Raw genomic sequence first — 19,761 nt, forward strand, 5'->3', positions numbered from 1 at the left:
ATTTACTGACTCTTCCCCTTGAAGGGCATTATTATTATTGACAGTTTACTTGAAAAGGAAGCACTACATCTATCAATTCTCAAAAAGGGGCCATATGATCAGATTTATACAGTTAGTTTTGGGTTATGTTGTAAAAATTTAAGAAATAAAGTATGTAGCATACAGTTTTACTGAATGAAGTTTCAAATGCATTCACTGGGCTTTCTTGTAAAAAAATAACTATGTTTTAATAAACTGCTTAGAAAATGGGTCATGGTGATTATGTCACAATTGTGTAAAGTTGAAGTCATCCACCAAGTTTTTTTTTCTTATTTTAATTCCAGTTCATATTAAAATCACTAAGCAGGATTACTCCCCAACCTTTAACCAGGCATTGTTACAGCAGCATCAGGTAAAGATGGTGTCAACCAGGTTTCAGTCAGAAGTCTATGTTAAGATAGATCAATAGGTGCTCTGATTGTTTGTTAATGTGACCAGCAGGTGGAGATCTTTTTAAAAGTAACAAGATGCACCCGAACAGATTTAGCAGTGCACAATATTTTATTAAACAATTCTTCTTTAAAACATTTCTCTTTAAAAACGAGGCTTCAGGCCCACTACTCGATCCCTGGAACAAAAGGAACACATAAGGAAAAAGAACAGACAAGATCAATTATTCCAAAAGAAATAAAACAAAACATGCAATGCAAAAGAAATTGGTAAATCAAACAAAAAAAAGAACAAATTAGTAACTTCAATCACAAAACAAAACTAAAAGAAAACAATGGAACAAATCGTTGTCATCCGCTTCCAAATGCCCTTCAATGGGGCCACAGGAGTAACGCCCCGCCCACACAGCCTGCCCAATCCGCAACGGGTTTAGTTGAGAGCGGCCAAAACAAACAATGGCAAAACAAGACAAGACAGCAGAGCGTCCAAAGCGCTGCAGCTCCAAACAATCAGTTGCCTGAAACAGAAAACCCATTAACGGTGGATCCAGATAAAAGAAATCAAAAGCTAAATAGCAGGTAGCTTACCCAGGGGTGGAAACACAGCCTAACCTGGGAGGAAGCGGGTCAGCAGGTGAGGACCAGACGGAAGCCGCACGCCACAGCAACCCCCAGCTGCAGCCGGCAACGCCATCAGAGCAACAGATCGCAGACGAGTCGACCAAACCCACAAGCCGACATGTAGCCGCCGACCGTAGCAACAGTGGGAGAAACAAAGACGCATGCACCTCGCAGCGGCCTGCCCAACTATAAAGGCGTTCGCCTGGCCCACCAATCAACGGTGCCCGGTGCACAGAGTGGGGGAGGGTGGAACACCATCCCACCACATTAAGAACTCATGCATTGGACATTTAAATGACCACATCAAGTAAGCATTTTGACCCTGGCTTTCTTTTATTTTATAAGTTTTGTCAACAATTTTTATATTAAACATTCATCATATACTCTTCGCTTCTGCCACTCTTGCATTTAGATGTTACTTTAAATCCACATCTTATGGAACATTTTCTTTTACTTTGAGAATCCACTGGTATCTTTGCTTGATTATATGTTTGTAGTGGTTTCATAGTGTGATGATTTTTTCACAACTGAGCTTCAATATGAAGCTTTATATTCATCATCAGCCATTTTTGTTTAACGTCTGGTGCCAACACAGAATGAGACTGTCCTGATCAGACATAGAGAAAAATAGTTTCTGGTTTCAGCACACATTATCTTGAGTGTTTGTAGTGATTAGTTTTGATTGTTTTGTTTCTGTATGTTTCTTGTATGACAGGGATGCTGCCAGTAGAGCTTTGTGTAAGGTCATAGGACACAGAAGGAAAATCAAGACAGTCTTATATCATAGTTACGCTGAAATGTCGAACCACTGGACGATCCAATTTTAGTTTTTTTTCTTGCTTTTACATTAATAATATGAAACTGCTGATGAGACTATTTTATTCTCAAGAGAACCAAGAAAAAAATATTTCTACATGTGAGGTGTGAGAAAAACAGCAGGTATTGATCCAAAGGTTCTGTATTAAAATAGGTCTCTGAAGATTTAGGTTTGCTGCATTTGTTGCATTACTTCTTGAAACTCATGTTGGGTGAAATAGTTTTCTAAGGGCATTGCAGATCAAACATCCAGGCAGCAGTACAAAGCATTGTGAGGGTTTGAAGTCTTCAAGAGCAAGTAGTTGATTTGAAATTATAAAAATATCAAAGTTGAGGTGTGAGCTGACTCATAAGAAGAAGAACCACACAGGAGAACAAGATTGGGTCAAAGCCCAAGTGAGGTGGACAGAGTTTTAGAAACAGACAGAGATCCAACAGAATGTTGAATTTTATGATTACTACTTCATTTTTGATGCCATGATCTCTTAGCTTTGGCTTTGGATTGAGTTTTTCATTGTTCATGTGTATTGTTTCCTTATATTCTTGTGATTGAATATGCACAGTTAAACGATTTGTCATGTAACACTGGGGTAACACTGACTGTTTAGTCAGTGTTACCCTGCTCCCCGTGTTTTGCTTTTGTGTTTATTCAGTCATTTTGCACAGTCAGCTAATCTCCTTTCACTCCAGCTTTCTTCTTTCCATCTGCTGCAAATAATTTATCTCACCAGTTGCATGTTCAACTCCCCCTCCCTTTATTTATGCCTCTTCATTCAATCAACTTTTCCCAGTTACCATTTGTGTTTATAACAGATATGTTACCTGATGGTGATCTGTGTTTTCAGTTTGCTATGGTGCGTTTCAGAGATGCTCTGGCCAGAATTCCCCATGGGTTCCTCACATTGGGGGTTTTCCAGGCAGCTCCCACTGGGAGATGACCCCAAGAAGACCCAGAACTTGTTAAAGAGACTAGATGTCCTGACTGGCAAAGGAATATGATGGGATCCTAAAAGATTGTCAAGACCTGTCAAAATAGGTCATACTAGATTTGTCTTCTGTTTATTGAGCTCTGAATGACCAGATTAAATCTAATCTTACTTTTCTAATCACCTTCAATCTGACAGTTTTATGTTTTTTCAGAGGGCTTTGCTTTGTAATCTGATTGACTTTGGGTTTCCAGAATGGTCAGAACATTCTGTTTTTAAGATCCTGTGTAGTGGAACTATTTTGATAAGGGGGCAGAAACTTTAACTAGTGAAGTATCTAAAGACTGAGGCAAATGGAGCAGGGCTGAAATTGGCAACCACCATCTACTGAGCAAACTTCTGCCACCATCACCACACAATACAAATGCTTCTCTCCAGTTTATTAACAAATAAAACTCTACCACACAGTTAAATACTTTAATCGACAAAGGATGAAACTAATAAACTATCAAAAGTTAAAACAGCAAAAAATATAAAAAGGATGGAATCAAGAAAATAATGCAGTGGTATCACAGTCCATGTATGCTTTAAGACCAAGGTTTATATTTAAGAGTTTTGTTGGTGAGGTCAAATTATATGGAGAGCCATTTCAGCCAAGATTAAATAAATAAATATATAGGGAAAATAAATAAATGAGTAAAAATTAAATAAATGGGTAAAATAAATAAATAAATGATTAATTGGCACCTTTATTCCCATTTATATTTATACATTTATTTTTTCCCAGATTTATTTTTCCCTTGCATTTGTTCATTTCCATATTTTCCTTTTTCATTTATCTTTTTCCATTTTTCATTTTTATTTATCTGTTTTCAATTTTTTATTTTCCTTTATCTGTTTTAAATTTTTCCCCTTTTCATTCATCTATTTTTCATTAATCTATTTTTTATTTATCCCATTTTTGATTTATTCCTTTTTAATGTATCTATTTTTCATTTATCTCTTTTTGATTAATCTCTTTTTCATTAATCAATGTGTCTCTTTTTCATTAATCAATTTAACCCTTTTCCATTTGTCAATTTTTCATGAATTATTTTCCAATTGTCCCTTTTTATTTATTCTTTTAAACTTTTCCATTTTCATTAATTCTTTTTCATTTATTCTTTTTCTATTTTCATTTTTCTTTTATTGTTTTTTCCCCAAAACTTGGAAAAAGGGGAAAAAGAATAAATGCAAATGAGGAGAGGCACGTCATCAGGCTACAACTTCCCCAACTGGTTGGTTAGKGTCACACCGTACTTTGCTTCAAGAAAGATGGTGACCTACTAACGGGTTATCAATAAGCGGAAGCTCATTAACTTCATTAGAAAATAGTGTTATGACTCCAGAAAGGTCTCTGGTCATCCTGAAGCTGTGAGCCCACTGGGAGTCTAAAGGGAAAGAGTGAGACCAGAGGCCTGCAGGATATTCTGCTGTGACAGCTTAACATCTGAAAACATACATGATAGAAACATTAATGAATGTGCTGCGCCAACAAGCTGTACTTTTGACCTGGTGGCGATCAAAAATACACCTGTTGGCCTCAAATTTGGTTACAAATATGAATGTAGTTGGAAAACAAACATCAGCGTTAGCTTACCGTGCTACGTCTGGGCAACCGGAGGATCCTGGACGGACAGCAGAGGTGCATGTCTGAAAGATGGCTTCCAATGCAGATCTCCAAAGCTTGCCACTTTCATTCTTTCAGCTCAGCAAAAACAATTCTTTATTTGATGCTCCATAGAGCTGCCTCTGGATATTGCAGTTCACTTATGATGTACAGAAAAGTTTGCTCCTTATAGTTGGATCACAGTTATGAAGGTGTCCCAAACCTTCAATCATAAGCCAACTTCAGCGGCCGCTTCGTCCAAACTATAAAAACCCCCGACGGTGAAGTTGTAGCCTGATGACGTGCCTCTCCTCATTTGCATTTATTCTTTTTCCCCTTTTTCCAAGTTTTGGGGAAAAAAACCTAGAGAGCTTTGCAACCAACGTCACTGCGTGTGACGTTTACGTCTCGCGCAGTCGCTCGGCGCCATCTTTGGTGTCCACAGACCAAAACAAATTAGTCACAACACCGGTGTTTTCTTTGTGTTACCGACCGCAGTGAAGTTGTTTTCGAGTTGGTTATTGGATATTCGCGCTACGCACAGTAAGGGCTGTTTAGCTCAAGGTTGATCCAATTTATGAATGCTAATTTTGGCCAGCTGTTCTCTACCAATCCCTCCTCAAGCGCTCAGAGGTTCACATAGGGACCATCAATTTCCGAACCAAACACTCCTGATACAAAAAAGTGGTAATTCATGCTATTGAATTACACGAGGCACACTATCCTCTATTAAAATTTTAAGTCATATTCAATATTTTAAATAAATTTAATATTACATGTTTTCTTCAATAGCTTCCAAATCATGTGCCCCATTAACTCAAAATCCGTGTGAAATTATTCTATTAAACTAAATAGATTAGGCATATTTTTATTCCATTTTGACCTCTTTTTTTATTTTTTAAATAAAAATTATATGTAAGAAATATATTTTTTTAAAATGTTCATATTTGTTCATCACATTTGTTTTGTTACTTGTAATTACATAAAATTCTAGGACAGGATCTATTTCATTCAATGTTACCTGAAATATGTTAAATACAACAAATATTTACTTAAAGGGTGATCTATTTCATAAAATTTACTTGTCACCTTTATTGTTTAATTACACATTAAATGTTTAAAGCTGGGCTCTTTCATCTGGTTTGTGTCATGATGTGGCGGTGGACACAAATGCAGCAGGCAGTAGACGTACTTAATGGCAAGTAATAATAAGAAAATTACACTTTCTTGCTCCTCTACTAACAAAAGTCTGCTGGAAAACATCTTTGTGTGTGCCCTGGGTGGAGTGTTTTTGTAGCCACTCTATCCCTAAAAGTACTGCTACAAGGGGACAGAGGTTTAAGACGTAACTTACACCAATGCTGTTTTCAGATACCTGTCAATTATTGACTTCTTCATCTGCTTACTTCTTAGTGGACCACTGGATGTGCCTTATAATTCACATTATGTAACCAGACTACAGGGCTGAAAAAATTGAGAACAAGTGACAAAATGGACTCCAGACACTCTTATCCATGCTTAAATAGAATATTAATCAAATTTGAAATTTACCCACACCCATTACTTTCTATTGGAGAACTCATTTAGAGCTGAGAATAAAACTACTGCTCAGTCCAGTTTCCAACCTTCCTCTGTGCCCATTGGTTGGCACATAAAAAAACAAAAGAACCAAAGCCTTAGCATGATCCAAACAGGAAAGACACCATAGTTTAATTGTAGATGAGAACACAGAGTAAAAAATTACCATAAATGCTAAAGAAACATGATTTAAATGCTGACTACAGCTTATTCAACCAGTAAGTTTTTTCTTACAGGAAATGACACATCTGGTAAAAGATAAACAGACAATGTACAAAGTATATCATTTAAAATGTCAAATACACATCTCAATAATCAGTGGAAAGGCGTTTTGGCATTACCGCAAACGAACCATTCTTATAGTTGCTGGCCAGCGTATTCCATTCTGCATCATACTATTATTTTGATATTTGAAATTCAAGGCCATCACTCTAATCTTTAGCTGTTTTCACCAACTTTACTACAGAGGCATCCAACTGGAGTACTTGCTAGCCAGAGTCGGTTAAAGCACACTCAGGTGTTGAGTGTGCAAATTGACATTTGCATCACTCAGTAGGACTTGACAGCATGCTGAGGGTGCACTTAAGAAGAACTGCATTTTGACACCCCTGCTCTGATCAGTTTGAAGACTGGACTCTGGCTTAGAGTTGGCTCTTAGTTTGGACCATGTAAACCAGGGGTGTCTGGGCCGGCATCCTTGCATGTTTTAGAGAAGTAAAACATGCAAGGATGCCGGCCATGCAAGGATGCCGGCCACTAGGGAGAGAACTCCCTAGTGGTTGTAACAACCTCCTCATCAAGTCAGTGTTCTGCTTAGGCCTCTAATGAGCCATCATTTGATGCAGGTGTATAAAACCAGGAAGAGAACTAAAACATGCAGGATGCCGGCCCTCGAGGACTGACTTTGGACACCCCTGATGTAAACGGTTGCCTAGGGCACCACCTGCTGGAGGGGTCGCTGCTGCAAGAAAAAAAAAAAAAAAAACACCCAACAAATGAAAAAATATATATATATTTGTAATGATGGGCAGTCTCGGCTGGCACCCTATGCATATGTTCTGTACTGAAAAAAAAAATTGGGAAACAATGGTCACACTCCGTATGTCACTGTGTTCCTCATAATTTGAAGAACTTCCATTATTGACACTATAATGTGCTGAAAACAGATCACTATCAGCTGATCCCAAGTAGATAAAGATATTTCAATATATTCACTTTAAAATTTTCTCTTCAAAATAATTGTGTTTGTGAGAGAATGTTGACTTTTTGAACATACTCCTTAAGTTACAGTTTAGCTCAAATGCTTCTGTTCTTGTTAGCCGTAGTTAGGAGAAGATTGTGTGGTAACTTGATTTCACAGTTTGTTTTCCAGCTAAAACAGCTGTGAAATTATGGTAGAATAAATGACAAGCTGAGTTGTTGTCTCTATAACCATTTTGATTAGGCAAAGAGAAGTGATGTAGTGATGATGTATGGTTTGTGTAAACAGCTAGCAACATGGCTTACAAGCATAAGATCAGAAATCATTTCAGGGAGAATGTGTGGTCCCTCACACAGAGTGTTTGGGGGAAAGAGGAAACTGTGACACAGATGGTGAGGTGAGGAACTGCAGTCACCTTCATCATGATTCCTCTCAGACATTTAATTTCACACCATATCAAGCTTTAATCATAGATTGGCTTTCTCATAAGCACTCCAAACAGCAGTGTTATTTATGCTTCCTCGACTGAGCCATATCTATACATAAGATCCTTTCAGATAAAAAAAGGCCATCTTAAATTAAAGACCGCACAACATTTCATAAAATTTTCTCACCATCAACTCCCTCTCCCCAGGTGATAACCAGGGTGATGTGGACCACAGATTAGTACATGATACATAACAAGGTGTGAGGCAATCACACTGATTGCTGTGAAATACCATGGTGACACTCGTGAGTAGGACTATGCAACGCATGCACTGCCAAAGACCTTACAACTGGAAGAAAATGAACTGCACAATGTAGTCAGGAAAGCTATTCAGATCACATACCGGTCACATTCCCTGTAATGTCTGGAAGGAACGCATTTCTGGGGATCACTAAGATTTCCTGCCTGATAATGAGGAATGGCTAATATACTGATTTAGATTTCTTAGTGTATTGCTTGAATCTATGTGCAGAACTGAGCCCAGCATTGGGGAGACTCAAGCACTGGAACCTCACCACCCTGTTCAATTACAGATGTTAACCTCTGGTGTTCCTACATCCGGCTCTTACCATCATGAATTAGCGAACATAAAAATAGAAATCATTTGGTTACCTCGCTGCGTGAAGCCTCTCTTAGGAATGCGTGGTCTAAGAATATCACTGAAAGCATTAAGTGCAATAATGGCAGTGCAATAATGCCTGCCATCCTGGATAATATTTTTAATATGCCAGGGTTACAAAACATGTTGGTCTGAATTGTGGTACCAAGCAGGGGCATGGTATAGGGTGGAAAAGTGATGACAATTCTAGGGGCCCTGACCAACAGGGGGCCCGCCACAATTTAATTATTTATTTTTTGTTCATAGAAATAAAAATAAAAAATAAAAATCGGGCCCTGTCAATTACAAAATTAATCATATTGTATTTTCAAAGATTGTTTTAGCAGTAAATATTTAATGTTCCCATCCCCAGATCAAAAAAATACACATCCATATTTGCCCTGAACACCCCCCTATCTGCGTTAAATGGTTCGTTCCTGCTTGGACCGTGACGCTGTTCAGCTGCAGACAGTGGAAGACACGACCGATTGCGGCAGTTACTATGCTGCTAAGAAAAGTTATAAAATCAGGCTTTCAAAAACAAAGTGTGAGGGAGAGAAAAAGTCAAGAGTGTTAATTTATAACCCAGTTTTTCTCCATGAGAGGTGAGTAGACTGTGTGATTTTATCAAACATTTAGAATAGTTAGCTTAGCTACAAACTACTGTTTGCCTCCTTTTCACTAGCATTTAAGAATAAAGGAAAAAAAATTACCAACATATTTATATATTTAACTTGTCGCTTATACCTTTGTCACTTTGACCAGTGGAGGCTCTGCATTAAAGAAGGAAGTGAGGCAACAAAATGTCTTTGAGGTGAATTTATTTGGAAGCTCCTGGTCATCATTACACCGACACCCTTCTCACAGTGAAACAAAGCAGCTTACATTTATACCTGAGGCAAGTTCCACCACTTACGCCAGGTAAAGGGGTGATAAAAAAAACAAGAAACAAACACTACTTACACAAACCTAACAAACAATAAATGATCCAACAAATATTTACATGCATGCAAATTATTAAAACTAAACTAATCTAAGATCAATCAAAAAGTAACTGCAACTAAATATAAATCCTCAGAGTATTACCCCTCATAATTGAAGATGGTATGCTCCAGGAGCATTTCTCTCCCTTTCTGCTCCACCTGGCTGAGACACACCCAGAAAGGCAAGTACTCAAACAATTAACTCAAATTAAACCAATCAGAAACAAACTGACATTTTCCCCCACATTCTCTGAACTGGAAAGATGGCCAGTCTCCCTAACCAAAAGAATGTTTACTAAATGTCACAATGTAACTGAAATAAAGAACTGATATAAAACACATTTGGACTGTAAATGAATAACATAATATCAATAATCAATATGGGATTGATTGGTCTCCATCACAACTTTTTACCACTTAACAACAGATGAGTCAGTCAGCAACAGCTCTAACCCACATCCCTTCTGACCTGTTCTCTTATGAGTGAAATTAAAGCTGCAGTATGTCACAGCATGTCCTCCCCCTCGATTTCTGTCATGCTACAGTTAGCATAGCACAGAGCTGTGCAGATTCAAACTGTGAATGCTCAGTTTAGTTAGCATAGCTACCAATGACGGCAAACAAACAGTTTCTTGTAATGATAAGTTGTTTCTTCACCATTAGCACATTTAGCAGTGAGTGAATGAGGCTAATTGACAGCGCTAAGAGCGTCCTACTTGTTCTGATTGGTTGTTTTGGTCAGAACAGTGCATTACTTTAACCAGTAGTAGTAATTCAGGAAGGAGATGGAGGAGATTGATTGTTTTCACAGATTATTTGTCTCATAACAAACTGCTACGACATCGTGACAACTTTAACAAATATGGAGAAAACTTTTTTTTTTTATTAAAGTTATGTACTGCAGCTTGAATAAAATGCAACTACATAGCATTTTTGAGAAGTCTGGATTGCTTTATGTGTAGTTGCACATTGGGAGACATTTCAGTATCTAAAACTAAAAGAAAAAATGTAAGCAACCTACTTGCATACTGGATGTGGACTTATTAAATTCATGAGCAGTAAATATTGTGCTAATTATCAGTATTGAACCAAAGAAAGCAAAGCAGATGCAGGCCTTTAAAACTGTGATGTTTTTTTATGAGTCAAATGGACTCAAAAGATTGTAACAGCAGGGGGGCCCAAACAAATTTTTTTGACAGGGGGCCCACAATTCCTTTCAGCGCCCCTGGTACCAAGTGTATGTAAATGACGTCTGACGAGAACGTAGAACTGCGACACCTGCCAGTTCCTGCATGCTGATAGGCGAAATTAGCAACAGGGGCAGGTTTTGATGTAATTTCTAAATTCAGTCTTGATGAAGAGCCTGCTCACAAATGATAAGTGGCCTATGCCTGTACCTGTACCTCTTTATCAGGTCCAGAGGACCCCAAAGCACTTCACACTACATATAGTCATTAACCCATTCTATCACACATTCACACAAGCATGATGTTCACAGTAGTAGCGGACCTGGGGCTTGTCTCTGTTAGACTGGTGCAGACCCCAGTGCCACCGGACCATCTGACCATCACCATCAGGCAACCTGTTGTTGTTTCCAGACAGAGGCAGACATAGCTGGAATCAAATCGGCAACCCACCGATTACAGGATGAACTCCTACCACAATCGCCCACATTATCCCCAACGAATCACAACCATGTGACATCTTAGCAAATGACCATTACTGGATAAATATCCAGTCAAATGACGATTCTGCTAGAAGTCTATGAACTATGGTTGTAATCTATCCTGCACAGATCTGTAATATGGGGAACGTGTTGATGATAGAGGGAAAATCATGAAAAACTGTTGGGTGACCAGTTCGAGCCCTGCCTGCTAGTGTGAATGTGAATGTCTGCATGATGGGAATGACTGATTTTATTGTAAAGCATCTTTGAGTGTTCTGATACAGAGCTTGACGTTATTTCATTTCTATCACTACGTTCTCATCCAGCAGTGAATAGTGCAAGTCAATGTCTCCATGCAATCTGCTGGGCTTTTCTCTTTATTTTCACCAACTTGAATAATGAACTGAAATCGACTGCATCTAACTAGGATCAATTGAAATGTATGCATGTATATGATTGCATTTTATAAACATTTCTAAAGTGTACTGAGATAACAGGTATTTTGATTTGGTGCAAAATAAATAAACTGATTGGAATTGCTTTTATTGTCAAATTGTTAAGATCAATGTTTTGAACCAGACAAAACAGTTGGAGAGCCAGTGCATTTCACTGCAGTCTTAAGCGTGCAGACATGTTAACTAAAAAGAAAAAGTAATCAAATCTTCAGAGCCTGATATGGATTTGAAAATGGTGGCGGAATATTCTGTCTATGTCTCCAGTCTCCCTCGCTCATTCAGGTCAACAGTAACAGGATCCGACCCACAGATTGACTTATCTACCTGAATCCAATTTTCATGTTCAGTGACTGCAATGAGCAGCTTCATTCCAGGATGAATTACGCCATTTTCTATCAGATTTTGATAAACAAATGGAGAACTGCATCAACACCTGCAAGGATAAAAAAGGGAGCATTTTGTGTGAATAAATCACAGGTTTGATGCAAACATTTCACAGAGGAAAAGTTTATTTAGAAATCCAAGCCGTGATGAAACGGCTGTAAAGAATTGCCCAAGTTCTTTTAAACTAAAATATCTTAAAGCATCATGTAAAAATGTTTTATATTTCTAACATGATAAAAATCTTTATTCCTTTTAAGAAATTAAAATTAGTTATTAGGTATTTATTTAAAACTAGCAATGATGCCTTTTATTACAACCTTATTAAAAAAGTTGATGCTTGGGAACTATAGTAAACTGCTATTTTAATGTTCAATTAATCATGTTCATTTGCACTTAGAATAAAAAGTGTCTGTTCATAAAAAGCTTTTGTTTTATGAAAGACTAAAACTAATAACACTACAACCTCTTTCTCTTCATTCACCTTAAAATACTAATCTAACTCAACTGTTATCCTGCATTTCGTTCATCTCCAGGAAAAAGAGGAGATGCCTCTTTGATACCAACCGCTTGGCTGGTTTTAGTCAAGCCAGCGAGTTTGTCTTTCTCAAATACTTAGATCTGAAGCACGAAGAACTTACATGATGATTCACCTCATGTCTCTTACTTCCAGGTTCATATCTCTTGCCCAGTCTTGGAATTCTTCAATGACAACATCCATCCCCCCCTGCTATCATCTGCTGGGCCGCTGTTCAATGCTCAGTCCCCGCCGTCTGAACCTTCATTCCCCTTCTCAGATTCACTCACCGTACTGACAGGTAGGCCTGTCACAATAACAAATTTTGCTGAGTGATTAATTGTCTCAAAAATTATTGCGATAAACGATAATATTGTTTGAAGACCATTTTAATGGTAATGAAATCGTAATGACGTAATAATGCAAGCAGATCCGGCCAAAAATAGATATGCTTTATTTTCAAAAGAACTGGTAAACAAAATAACCAAAAACAAAAATAAAATGGACTCTTGTTCTCTGTTAACAAAAAATGCACTTGAACAAAAACTAAATAATATAAAACCAAAGTGGAAATAAAAACTGCATTCAACCAAAAGATACAGATTATGAACTGCATACTATATTGCCCTTCAATAATCTTTAGATTTAGATAGAGAAGATGTGCACATCCGACTACCTGATGTAATAGTAAAAAAAAAAGTATAATATAGTATACTAAATTTTAACATGCACTTAAACTGTGCTATTTTGGAACAACTTTTTTTGTACTTAGTATATTTTAATAGTATTTAAATAGTATTAAATTGCAACTTTTAGTATACTTAGTATACTTCAACGTACTTTTTTGGAACAATTTCAAGTAGTACTTAGTACTTCTAAGTACTACTACCCTAACTACATAAAGTACTTAGTACTTTATGTAGTTTTCAAGAGAAATATTCCAAAATATTCTAGATTTTGAGTGTACTAATACTGTCATAGAATTATATTAAAAATATACTTTTAATATACTTTAAATATATTTTAAATATACTATTACTATATTAGTAATGTATTTAAATTACACTCAATTATTAGTTTTGATTTACTGCTATTGCTAATAAAGGATAATTTTAATTACTCATAATTCGTCTTTATTCCTACTTTTCTATTTTGTACATTACATGCATAACTATACTACAGTACTTATTGTTTCAGCCTTCAATTACATGGAAAGATTAATTACACAAGATGCCCATGGAAATTCAAATATTTTATTACCGACATTTTTAAATTGTCCAATTTTATTCACAACTTTATGAACTTTACATAAATTAGCAGTTTACACATCAAAAGTGAAAACAATGAACATGAAAATTTAAGTGTGACAATAAAACATGAAAGTGAGGATCAATGACAGAACATTCCTGTTCACTGCACCTTACAGGAACCTACAAAAAAGAACAATAGAGCAATTAAACAGAGAAAGCATTTGTATTTTAAAGAGTACAGAAAAATGGCAAATAAAAAATAATACTTACAATTTTAAGACGTTGTGGACTCGCCATGTATGTGACAACATAAGAACTGATGATGATTGGGACCAGAAGAAACGATAAAGCCGATTACTTAAAATGAGGTCAATAATTTTAATTTATCGTGCAAATAATTGACTTATTGTTTATCCCGACAGGCCTACAGGATCTCCTCCACTGCATGCTAAGTCCGACCACAACCACTAGTAAGATCCCTTCACTTCTTCTGCTTAGTTAAACTTAGGCCAACCAGAATCTTTTTCTCAAAAACACGATCGTTTGCTTCAACAAATAAAGTAACCCTGACAGACTAATGTGCCAGCATAATACAATTATGTTTCTCTTGTCATGATTTCAGTTCTGCCTTGATGTTGCTGCTTACTCTCTCCCTCTCCTGCTAATTGCTTGTTATCCTCACCTGCTCCCTACTCAGACAGCTGCTCTTCACCTTCTCAGGGAGAGATCGTCTGCTGCCTCTGTCACAACCTTCAAGCTCTGATTCATGTTCAGAGTTTCTGGTTTTTGACCCTGCTTGTCTCTGACCCCTGCATTTGCCTAGAGACCGTATTGGTGTTTGAGAAGACTTTGCCATCTTGTTGCTGAACCATTCCCTGACTCTGACCCTGTTTCATGTCTATTGTGTCTTGAATTTTCCTTGCCTGAGATCTTCCTGTACCTGACCCTGGACCGTTTTTGGACCACATAACATTTGATGGTGATTGTTATTCTCAGTTTTCAGTGAACACTTGAGAACCCCAAGCCCACCCATTCTGCTGCTCATCCAACCCTCCTGAGCCTGTTAACCCTCCATCCCTGACCTACCAGTACAGCCAGAACTAGAAGGCCCACTTTGACACCATCTCATTGCATCTAATAAACTTTTTGGTAACCAGCCGCTTCTCTTGGTTGCTTGTTAGGTTCTGGCTCATTTCCATTTTTCCATATTAGTCATTTGCAGGAGATGAGTGCCTGTTGCTCAATACATTTTATTTGGGGTGGTGGTGGGGGCAGGGGGGTTGGAAGGCAGTATGGCACATTAGTCTGTCAAGTCGCTTCATCATTTTGAAATTAAATTAGTTCATGTCTAGCTGTCAAACTTCCTCTTTTTTCCTTTGACGCAGTGCACCACCACACTTTTAACATGTTGTACAAGTCCCTCCCTGGATTGACAAAAGAGCCCTGTCAGTGGCTGACACTGGCAGCTTTTCTCTGTGTGATGGGAACACTTCCAGGACATTAGAAGAGCTCCATGATTCTAACCTTAGTGAGACAGGTGATGGGCAGACCAACTTGAAGGCTGTGAAAGGCTGCTCTGTCTGAGGTAATTAATGAGTTTCCATCAAACACTGGAGCTTTGCTGTCTGTTCCCTCTGTATCAATTACATTACTGCTGCTGCCCAAAATAAACCCTGGCTAGATTTTCATTTACACAGTGCCTTGCAAAATTATTCATACCGTCTGAACCTTTTCACATTTTGTGATGAAACACATCACAATCTTTGTAACTTATTGGACTTTTCACAAATTAGCACATTATTGTGCAGGGAAAGGAAAATGACATGGTGTTCAGGTTTAACTTTTGCAAAAATGCACATTGTTTTTTTCCATGTTGGTGCATTGGTTTCTTCTCAGTTGTAAGTTGCTTATTGAAATATAGTATTTTACCAATGTAGTAAAATACTATAACATTAAAATAACAAATATAAGATAGACAGTTCTTGTTAATTCAAAAGGAAAGAAGATCCATGTCAAACTTTTAGCCTAAGTATTTACCACGATGTATCTGAAGTCACCTAAAACATGTACATATCACATGGTTTACAGCTGTTTTTCTCAGTGTTGACTAGAGAAGCCATACTTAGTCACTATCTCTTGCATATATTTATTTATGAATGAAGGAAACTCGGCTACTTTTAAAAAAAAAATAAAATTTCTGCTGAGAACATTGATTCCTGGGACCCTTAACCAAATATTCAGCTATCCAGCATCATGCTAGTATTTCTTCAAGTCTTGTCCTTCACACAAGCCTGTGAACTTGATGTCATCAAGGGGGTGAGCGTGCAGGAAGAGCAGTAACAGAGACAGAACAGTTACAGGGCTCTAGTGAGGAAAGAGATTTTAATGAAATCACATCACAGAAATATGGTGTGCCTGTGTGTGTGTGTGTGTGTGTGTGTGTGTGTGTGTGTGTGTGTGTGTGTGTGTGTGTGTGTGTGTGTGTGTGTGTGTGTGTGTGTGTGTGTGTGTGTGTGTGTGTGTGTGTGTGTGTGTGTGTGTGTGTGTGTGTATCTGGATCCAACAGGTAGAGATTTAGGGTAAGAACATATTTTGTTACCTGGGAATGGTTATTGTAAGACACAAACAAATGTATATAAATTAATGAAAGTCTAAACAGTCCTGGTAATATAACATCTCACCACCTAAGTATTCTGAACTAAGTCTACAGCTACAGCATGAACTAGTTTTTATTCATTTGCTATATTTTATCTGAAATTATGTTTACAAATATATAAAATTGCATTGAATGAATCAGAATATTAATGAGAAGTTTAGGTCAGTGACTACACTAAGTTAATATTTGGACTACTTGAACTGCTGTTTTTAAGCCTTTATTAATGTAATTCATGATGATTTTCTGCTTACAGACAGTGAATCCAACCTAGCTGTAATCAGATTGTAATATTACATCATACCAATTATAAACTTTTAAATACACAAATGTGAGCTTTTTGAAACGTATTTTGAAAACCTACTTCCAGGTTATTTTGAAAAGATAACTTGGAAAAGGGAAAGTTTCTTATTCAGCCACAGTAATGGAGATAAAAAGGTGGGCCAAGCTGCTATTGGGAGATTATTTTTTCCAAAAACTGACCATGATGCTTTCAGGTACAACTGGGACACTAAATTGTTGATATAACAAAACAACTATGAAGCTATTTAAGCATGTTTTAGTCTCAATGGGCACAGAACTAACACTGTTTTTAAGTGCTTTTGTTGTTGTATAATCTCTGTCTAGGCATCGACTTTGCTTATCTTGCTTTATTCATTGAATATAAATCCAACCAAACCTCAAAGTAATTGATACCTTTACCAATGAATGTAAGCTCCATGGAATCGATCTTCAGATATTCCAATCAACTTCCAAGAGGACTAGAAATGTTATCTGCTCTAATGGACACAGCAATCAACCAGTAAGGAAGCAGAACATTCTGGGTACAACAAGATTACAGATAATCTAGAACTGCATTTTTCTTTTTTTAAATGGTGACTTAGCCAACAGGTTTATCTCCCTCTCATTCTCTATGCCTCAAAATCTCATCAGAGACAGGAATTCATACCATTAGCCCAGTATAGTACATATTTTCTCCAACTGTAAGGATAGTCTGCAGTAACCCAAGCAAAATATTACTGATGTTTGTAATTTTTTCCCCAATATTTGTTCGGAGTCCATCGAATATATTTAAGCATGAATGCATATTGTTGGATTGGATTGAATAAGAAAGGTGACGGGATGTGCAGTGATGTAAAGCTCTGAAATGAGTCCAACACTGAGAAAGACAGATGGAGTTAGCAAACACAAGTGTGACAGTCCAGCTCAGTAAAGACAGAGCTTAGCATCCTGCATTACGTCCACACAGTCAGGGCTAACTTGGAGGCTCAAGCTGCATGCTGTTCCTGTGATTAGCTCTCCATCTGGCAGGGTGGGCAGTGTGAACATCCAGAGCAGTGCAGCCTGCTGCATAGATCTCTGAGTTGGGGGGATGGATTTGGCAAAGACAGTCTGAGTGCGCTTGGTGTTTAGCCCTGCCCACAATGCCCACAGGGATTAAACATCTGGCTGAAATCCTTTTCTGGAAAGTGAAATATGATGAATAAGATGTCGTGCCTTTCATGCCTTACATATGTAACAATGTTTGGCTTTAATGCTTGGACAGCTTTGTTCCTGTGTTTGAAATTAGGTTAAAGTGCAATTACATAATAAAGCAGACAATGACACTTAATAAAATCAGTGAATAAATTCGCCATTTGTACCCGAGTGGTTACTGAAGTATAACAGAGTGAGATCTTTATAAAGGTCTGTAAAAAGTACTTAACATACTTTCTTTTGTTTCTTTTGTTTGTTGTCAAATTAGGCCAGAAAAACCAAATCTGAATATCTTAAAAAAATAAGCAGAACAAAACTTTTGGAGTGGCTTAGTCAAAGTTCAGACCTGAGATGCCATGGCAAGACCCTCAAATATGGCTGAGTCAAACAATTCTGCAAAGATAGGGCCAAAAGTTCTCACCAGGAATCCGAAATTGAACTTTGTATTTTGACAACTTTAAGTTTTGACTTTACCAATCAGCACAGAAAATGGCACCGGACAACATTTTTGGATTCCTTTTCTAGGCCTCTAAGCTACACCCTAAAGAATGGATGGATAAATGGATGGATGATGTGTTTATGTGCACACATGGGTGTGTGTGTGTGTGTGTGTGTGTGTGTGTGTGTATGCGAGCATGCAAGCAGCTAAAAAAGATAGAAAACACAGAATCATTTATTCCTAACTAGTACTCATTCCTGGTCTGAATAAGTGGCTTCCTACGTTTCTATGTGCTTATTTTTCATGACTTTAGTTGTCTTGATAGTAAGCCTTTTTCCTTCCATTTCCTGACCTTTTTTTACAAGCTATGTTATGTCCTTTGGCCAAACAGATCTGCAAGGCTTGACCTTCAGTATGAACCTTAGGGATTGAAGGAGGAATATTTAAGGAAACCATGGCTGTCTGCTGGTGCAATTCCCTCTGTCAGAAGCTTTTCTAAATATGTCCAAAATAAGCAGTTGACCCACCATCTGTGGCTGGCATACTAAGGATATGTCTCATGAATTTTATTACACAAGACATTCCTTGTGTGTGTATAAAGAAAAAGTAATATTGAGTATAACGAAATGTAGGAAGCAATCAGTGAAAACACTGATGGAATAAAACCTGACACTGGGGACACACACTGCAGGGGAGAAGTCCTATGTGGTTTATACTCGCATGTAACTACACAAATAGAGCCAAGACACCCATGCAGATGCGACCCATTCGAGGCACTTTGTTTCACTGTCCACACTCACACAAACACCAGCAACCAAATATTGGTCTTTTTCAAGCCAACCTATTAATTGAATACATCCTCTCACACTGCATGTTGGGGGTTGGTGGAGGAGCGTGTGTTGAGTTGACTGAGAATTTCTGACTTTGTTTTTTTCTATCTCTATTGGGGTTTTGTTCTGGGTATTGTTATTTAAATATTGTGGTTGTGGAGTTAGATTAAGTGTAATTGGTTACTTTTTTGTGCGCAACACCTGCATTTTTCCTTTTGGCGCAAAATGCCAGAAATGGATTTGACCAAATGTGGCGACACTAGATGGAGACTCGGATTTTGTGGAAGTTTAGTTGTAGTAAATTGCTCAACGCCGCCACCCTGGGAATTTCACCCAGAGAATCTTGTTTAAGGCACACAGGTTCAGTTATGCATGGATTAAAACATCTGAGACAGTTTCAAAATGATAAAAAAACATTAAATTCTTTTTAAAATGTTCTTTTTAAAACCAGTTTCTTTTAAGAATGAAACTAAAGAAATCAAGAAAAATACAAGTGCAGTAGCTGAGGTTACCGGCCGGAGGGGGGCTATAGGGTTGGCATCCGCCAAACGCAGCAAAGCAAAAAAACAAACAAACAAAAAAAAAAACATTTACACACACCCGATGCAGTGAGACAACCCAAACTCAAGAATCACAGCACGCAGAAGAAGAAGACACCGCCACCGGACCTCAGCAACTGCAAAAACAACAAAAGAAAAGCAGTTAACCAATATAACAATCTTAAACCTAATAAGAAAAACAATATCAGCCCGACTAATTAAACAAAAAGGCCCGTAAACAAAATGAGTAAAGAAATAGAAATCAAACA

This window comes from Poecilia reticulata, linkage group LG11 (assembly GCF_000633615.1).
Source record: "Poecilia reticulata strain Guanapo linkage group LG11, Guppy_female_1.0+MT, whole genome shotgun sequence".
NCBI classification, from domain to species: Eukaryota; Metazoa; Chordata; class Actinopteri; order Cyprinodontiformes; family Poeciliidae; genus Poecilia; species Poecilia reticulata.